A 6997-nucleotide genomic window follows, 5' to 3' on the forward strand; every position below is an offset into this window, starting at 1 on the left:
CAGTCCCTTGTGAGCAGCAATCCAGCTCCCTGCTAATGTGCCTGGGGAAGCAGCAAGAAATGGCTCGAGTACCTGGGCCCCTGTCACCCATGTGGGAGACCCGGATGGAGTTCCAGGCTCCTAGCTCTGCCCCGCCTAACCTCAGCCATTGTGGCCATTTGGGGAGTGAACCAGCAAATGAAAGATAGCTTTCTCTCTCTCCCCCACTCCCTTTCTCTCTGTACCTCTGCCTTTCAAATATATAATTAAATCTTTTTTTTTTTTTTTTTTTTTTTTTTGACAGGCAGAGTGGACAGTGAGAGAGAGAGACAGAGAGAAAGGTCTTCCTTTGCCGTTGGTTCACCCTCCAATGGCCGCCGCGGCCGGCGCGCTGCGGCCGGCGCGCTGCGGCCGGCGCGCTGCGGCCGGCGCACCGCGCTGATCCGATGGCAGGAGCCAGGAGCCAGGAGCCAGGTGCTTTTCCTGGTCTCCCATGGGGTGCAGGGCCCAAGCACCTGGGCCATCCTCCACTGCACTCCCTGGCCACAGCAGAGAGCTGGCCTGGAAGAGGGGCGACCGGGACAGAATCCGGCGCCCCGACCGGGACTAGAACCCGGTGTGCCGGCGCCGCTAGGCGGAGGATTAGCCTAGTGAGCCGCGGCGCCGGCCTAATTAAATCTTTAAAAAAAGAAAATATGCACATTCATCCCCTCAGCAAACCTGGGGACTGGTTCCCGGCTCCCCCACGGATGCTCAAGTCCCTTGTATAAGGTGGCATAGTGTTTGCAAATAACCTACACACATCCTCCCATGGACTTTATATCATCTCAGATTATTTACACCCGGTACCAAGTAAATGCTGTGTACCTAGTTATTATGCAGTATTGTTTAGGGATTGATAACAGGAAAAAGTGTGCTTCTTCAGTACAGATGCAGGGTTTCTTTTCAGATATTTTGGTTTAGACAAGCATTCCAGGTTGGCGGAATTCTTGGAGGCATGAACCACCCCCCCCCCCCGCCCGCCCGCCACATGCAGAGAACCAATTGTATATGCATGCTTAAACATGTGTATTCAAGTCTATATGTGATAATGTGAATGGGCACTCATATATGATCCGTGCATGGATGTGTTTTCAGTGCTGTCTGTTAAAAAGACCCAAAACCACACCCCCTTAGCAATAAGCACATTTTTTTTTTTTTTACAGGAAGAGTTAGACAGTGAGAGACAGAGAGAAAGGTAGCAGTAAGCACATTTTGCACTGAGATCTTGGTGTCTGGCACCACTAAGAGGAATCAGGGCCCATTAGAAAAATAACTGATTCCAAGGCTGGGGCAATGTAGATACAAGATGAGGAGCCTGGGACATCTCACTATGCCCAGAGTGCTCTAAAATAGGGTTTTGTTGGGGCTGGTGCTGTGGCATGGCTGGTGGGGCTGCCGCCTGCAGTGCCAGCATCCCATATGGGCGCTGGTTCAAGTCCTGGCTGCTCCACTTCCGATCCAGCTCTCAGCTATGGCCTGGCAAAGCAGTGGAAGATGGCCCAAGTCCTTGGGCCCTGCACCCATGTAGGAGACCCAGAAGAAGCTCCTGGCTCCTGGCTTCAGATTGGCACAGCTCTGCCTGTTGTGGCCAATTTGGGAGCGAACCAGCGGATGGAAGGTCTCTCTCTCTCTCTCTCTCTGTGTGTAACTCTGACTTTCAAATAAATAAATAAATCTTAAAAAAATAATAAAGTAGGAGCTTTTCACAGGACAGGAACCAGATCAGAGGGGCTCCCACCTGCCAGATCTGGGATATTAGGCACCCAAATGATTAACAAATCATAACCCATTGGGAAAATGAGGAACCAATGAGTTCATATCAGTGGGGGAGGGAGGAGAAGTGAGGGTTCTTGCTGAAGTAGAAAGAAGCTGAGGCCTGATGCTAGAGTTGGGAATTCATTATTTTACAAACACTGTAGTAAAATGGATCAGGCAGAAATCATCTATGGATGAAAAACTTAAGAAGCAGGACCCAGCTTTCAGGGCTGGGTGCTGTCTACACAGAAAGCGCTCAAGACTGGCCACCACTCTCATCTACCCCAGCTTCCTTCCTTCTTGGAGAAAACAGTGCCCCACTTTGGATTTATGGCTAATCTTGCCACCAGATGCTGCAGTTCCATGTCCCCACGTGATCTCCCCAAACTTTTACATTGCTTTATCCCCTTTCCTTTCTCTCTCTACCAGAAACTTCCCTGTGGCCTAAAACCATGCCAAGCCTCTCATCTTTAAAGAAAGCACAAGCGGGCTGGCATTGTGGTGCAGTGAGCTGAGCTGTTGCCTGCGACACCAGCATTCCCTTATCAGAGCGCCAGTTCCAATCCAGTTCCCTGCTAATGTACCTGGAAAGGCGGCAGAAGACGACCCAAGTGCTTGGGTTTCTGCCACCAACGGGGGAGACCTGAGTAGTTCCAGGCTTCTGGCTTCAGCCTGGCCCAGCCCTGCCTGTTGAAGCCATCTGGGGAGTGAACTAGCAGATGGAAGATCTGCCTCTCCCTCTGTCTCTAATTCTGGCTTTCAAATAAATAAATAAATAAATAAATAAATAAATAAAAATTTTTTTAAAAGAGGAAAGCACAAAATCCTTCCCCATGCTGCTATAAAACCTCAAAATTCCTTCCTTTTTCCACTTCTTCCTTTCAATAGCTCCATTTATTGTACACTCACTTTGTGTCAAAAGCTTTACCCTCCGGGGCCAGTGCTGTGGTGTAGCAAGTAAAGCCACCGCCTGCAGTGCCAGCATTCCATGTGGGAGCTGGTGGCTGCTCCACTTCCCATCCAGCTCTCTGCTATGGCCTGGGAAAGCAGTAGAAGATGGTCCAAGTCCTTGGGGCCCTGCAGCTGCGTGGGAGACCTGGAAGAAGCTCCTGGCTCCTGGCTCCTGGCTTCGGATCGACCCAGCTCCAGCTGTTGCGGCCACCTGGGGAGTGAACCAGCAGATGGAAGACCTCTCTCTCTCTCTGCCTCTCTGTAACTCTGCCTTTCAAATAATAAATAAATAAATCTTTTTTTTTAAACCTTTACCTTCCATAGCTATTATGCCCATTCCACAGATGAGAAAACTTAGAGTCAAAGATTTTAATTTAGCTCTGCCTCAATCTAGAACTGTCCGGTTTGGCAGTCTCTCACCAACCACATGGTGCTAGGGAACACTTGAAATGGGACTAGTCCAGATTTTAAAGATTTAGAACCAAAAAAAAGATAACATATTTTATTAGTATTTCTTATAGGGATTATATACTAAAATAATATTAGGGATATTTTGGGTGCATTAAAATGTATCATTAATTTTACCTGTTTTAGGTTTTTTGGTTTTTTGTTTTTTTAAAGATTTATTTGAAAGGCAGAGTTAGAGAGGGGGGAGATCTTCCATCTGCTGGTTCACTCCCCAGATGACTGCCAGGAGCCTAGAATTCCAACCAGGTCTCCCGTGTGGTTGGCAGGGGCTCAAGCACTTGGGCCAGCTTCTGCTGCTTTCCCAGGTGCATTAGCAGGGAGCTGGATTGGAAGTAGAGCAGCAGGGACTCAAATCGGTGCCCATGTGGGATGTCAGCATTACAGGCAGTGGCTTGATCAGCTGTACCACAACACCGGCTCTTCTTTTTAGTTTTTTAACTGTTGCTGTCAAAAATCTGCAGTTACACGTGTGGCTGGCCTTCTACTTCTTTTGGACGGCACTGTTCAGGAGTAGTCAGTGCAACACAGCCTCGTCTGCCCAGCACGACTTCCCTCAGCTCCACGCATGTACCCGTGGGCTGCAGGGCTGTGCACCCTACATCCCCTCCCTGGAAGACCCCAGCCCACCCCTGAGGTTGGCCATGATTGTCGCTCCCCCTCTTCATGGAGGAACGACACTGAACCCTGCGCTGTTCTTTCGTCTGCTCGGCCCTCCCCGGGTTTGCTGCTGGTTCTTCCCGGGTTGGCTACTATCCCTTCCACCTCGTGGAAGGGCGGTTCCCCCTGCCACATTCCCCACTTCCGCAGGGGAGCGGCACACTGCCGGCCAGCTCTCTCGGGGGCTGCACAGGTGTTCCCCTTAGATGTTCCCCTTAGATGTTCCTGGTGCATGCCGTCTCTCTCCCCCTTTATAGTCCTCCTCCGCCAATCCCAACTCGGCTGCCCACACGCCGAGTACGCTGCTCTCCTCCAATCAGGAGTAGGTCCTACAGTTTATTGGTTGAACTGGAGGCAGCTGCGTAGAAGCTGTTTTCTCCTCTCCCAGCGCCATATTGTGGGAGAGCAGATGCATAGAATAAGTCTTAATTCCAGTAACTTAGTCTAGTCCGAGCTGCTCCCCACAGATCCCCCTTTCTTTTTATTTTTTGGCGTTGATACGCGCCTGTCTTCGGTGTCCCGCGGCACACACTCTGCTCTACTTGCTAGAGTTGCCACAGGTTCTTACAAGTCCTATCAATCAGGCAAACCGAATCCGGGTCCTCTCTTCGCCATGTTGTGAGGAGGTTTTTAGGCGCTGTGCGTGCCTGTGTTCGGTGCCCTGCAGCGCATGCTCTGCTCTGCCTGCAGGGGCTTACAAGCCCTATCAGGCAAACCGAATCCAAGCCTTCTCATTGCCATATTGTGGGGAGGCTTATTGGTGTTGATTCGTGCCTATCTTCGGTGACCTGCAGCTCATACTCTGGTCGAGCCGCCTGCTGGTGCTTACCGCTTTACTAATCAGGCAGACCGAATCCAAGCCTTCTCATTGCAGTATTGTGGGGAGGCCTTATTGATGTTAATTCGTGCCTGTCTTCGGTGACCTGTGGCGCATAAGCTGCTAGCCGCCCGCAGGTGCTCACCGCCTTCCTAATCAGGCAGACTGAATCCAAGCTCTCTCATTGCTGTGTTGTGGGGAGGCCTTTCTCTATTTCTCTATCTCCAGGCATTCCTATTTCTCCTATTTTACTTCTATCTACCAGCATTCCTATTTCTCTCATTTTACTTCTAAAACTTCTGTTTCTCTTATCTTCGCGGCTTCCCGGCGCCCGCCCCGAGGCTGCTTCATGGCGCCTCGCCCCGCCGGCGCCCGCCCCGAGGCTGCTTCTCGGCGCCTCGCCGCCCCGCGTTCCCTATCTATTCACGCCCCGTGCTCTTTCTGCACGCTGCGGCCTCCGCGAGTCACACAGCGTAGCTTACGTCTCCGCCACTAGCATTCAATCTAAGTTCCCCGGGCTAGCCTGGCGAATTCAACCCAGCTCACGTCTCCGCCCCACGATTTGGCTTCCCGTCCTTTGCTCCCCGGGCTAATCAGACGGATCCCAATCTGGCTTACGTTTCCGCTTCTGGTTTCAACTTTTCGCCCCTTATTCCCGGGCTAACTTGAGAATCCCAAAGTGGCTTTCGTCTCCGCCTCGGCCTGCCCCCCGCGGCTTCAATTTCCCTAACATTTTTCTCTACCCGGTATGTTTCCCCAAGCTTTCCTCCAACAATACTCCTCCCTCATTTCTCCTGGCCTCTCCCCACAGTCCGCATCCGAGTCTGTTTGTTCTAGTTTTCACTTTCGCTTTCAACCTTAGAGATTTCTCCCAGCTTCCCCCCGTAGTCCGTATCCGAGTCTATGCCTAGGCTTTCAATAGCTTTTTCCGGCACCTTTTTCGTCCGGCTTTTCCCTAGGCTGTTTGCTAGTCTCTCTCTCCGATATTTTCCCACTTCTTCCCGTTTCTTCCCTCCTAAGTTTCCTATCCGTCCTAGGTTTCCTATCCGAGTCACGGCACCATTATGTCGCTCCCCCTCTTCGTGGAGGAACGACACTGAACCCTGCGCTGTTCTTTCGTCTGCTCGGCCCTCCCCGGGTTTGCTGCTGGTTCTTCCCAGGTTGGCTACTATCCCTTCCACCTCCGTGGAAGGGCAGTTCCCCCTGCCACATTCCCCACTTCCGCAGGGGAGCGGCACACCGCCGGCCAGCTCTCTCGGGGGCTGCACAGGTGTTCCCCTTAGATGTTCCTGGTGCATGCCGTCTCTCCCCCTTTATAGTCCTCCTCCGCCAATCCCAACTCGGCTGCCCACACGCCGAGTACGCTGCTCTCCTCCAATCAGGAGTAGGTCCTACAGTTTATTGGTTGAACTGGAGGCAGCTGCGTAGAAGCTGTTTTCTCCTCTCCCAGCGCCATATTGTGGGAAAGCAGATGCATAGAATAAGTCTTAATTCCAGTAACTTAGTCTAGTCCGAGTTGCTCCCCACAATGATGATGCTAAGTCAGGCCTCCCCTACACCAGCAGCCCCCAGCCCCCCTCCATCTCCACTGAATTTCCCTCTACAGTGCAGGGCAGCATGTCCAAAGTGCAATTACTGTAGTATGCTGTCATCTGTTCCTTAAAGCAGCGCCTGCCTCCGGCTCCCCCTCCCAGGACATCGTCGGGACCACGCCTGTAACCCCGGCCGCTGCAGCTGCCCCTCCACCTCCCCGCTCAGTGATCACATCCTATCTGCTGTACCTTGCAAGTAAACTCACAAACCCCGGGGCCGCCCGCTGAGGTCAGGTGACCATGGCAGTCTCCCAGCCTCCAGTCTTGTGGGTCCTGACATCGCTGACAGAGCATCACAGGTGGGCCCAAGAAAAGACAAATCTGCCTGTGTTGGTCCCCAGTCCGCCGGCTCCCTTTGCCTCCATCTCCAAACTTCCCCTGTTCCCTCTGAAGCTGGAACACTAAGTGCCTCCCCCTCTCTCCTCTCCACCCAACTCCACCATTGTTTCACAAACACAGGCATCACAGTTCAAGCCTCAGCTCAGACAACAGCTCAGGGGCGATGTCTGGCATAGCGGTCAAGGCCCTGCTTCTGATGCCCGCGTTCCGTGTCTGTAGCTGGCTCGAGTCCCGCTCACTGTGGCCCTGGTGTCCTGCTCCCCGTGCACCTTGGGAAAGAAGCAGGTGACGGCTCAGGTACTTGGGTCCTTGCCGCCCACGTGACAGACCCAGACTGAATTCCTAGCTCCTAGCTTCGGCCTGACCCAGTCCTGGCTGTTGCAGCGAGCTGGGGCGT

Source organism: Oryctolagus cuniculus, chromosome 1 (genome assembly GCF_964237555.1).
Source record: "Oryctolagus cuniculus chromosome 1, mOryCun1.1, whole genome shotgun sequence".
Taxonomy (NCBI): Eukaryota; Metazoa; Chordata; class Mammalia; order Lagomorpha; family Leporidae; genus Oryctolagus; species Oryctolagus cuniculus.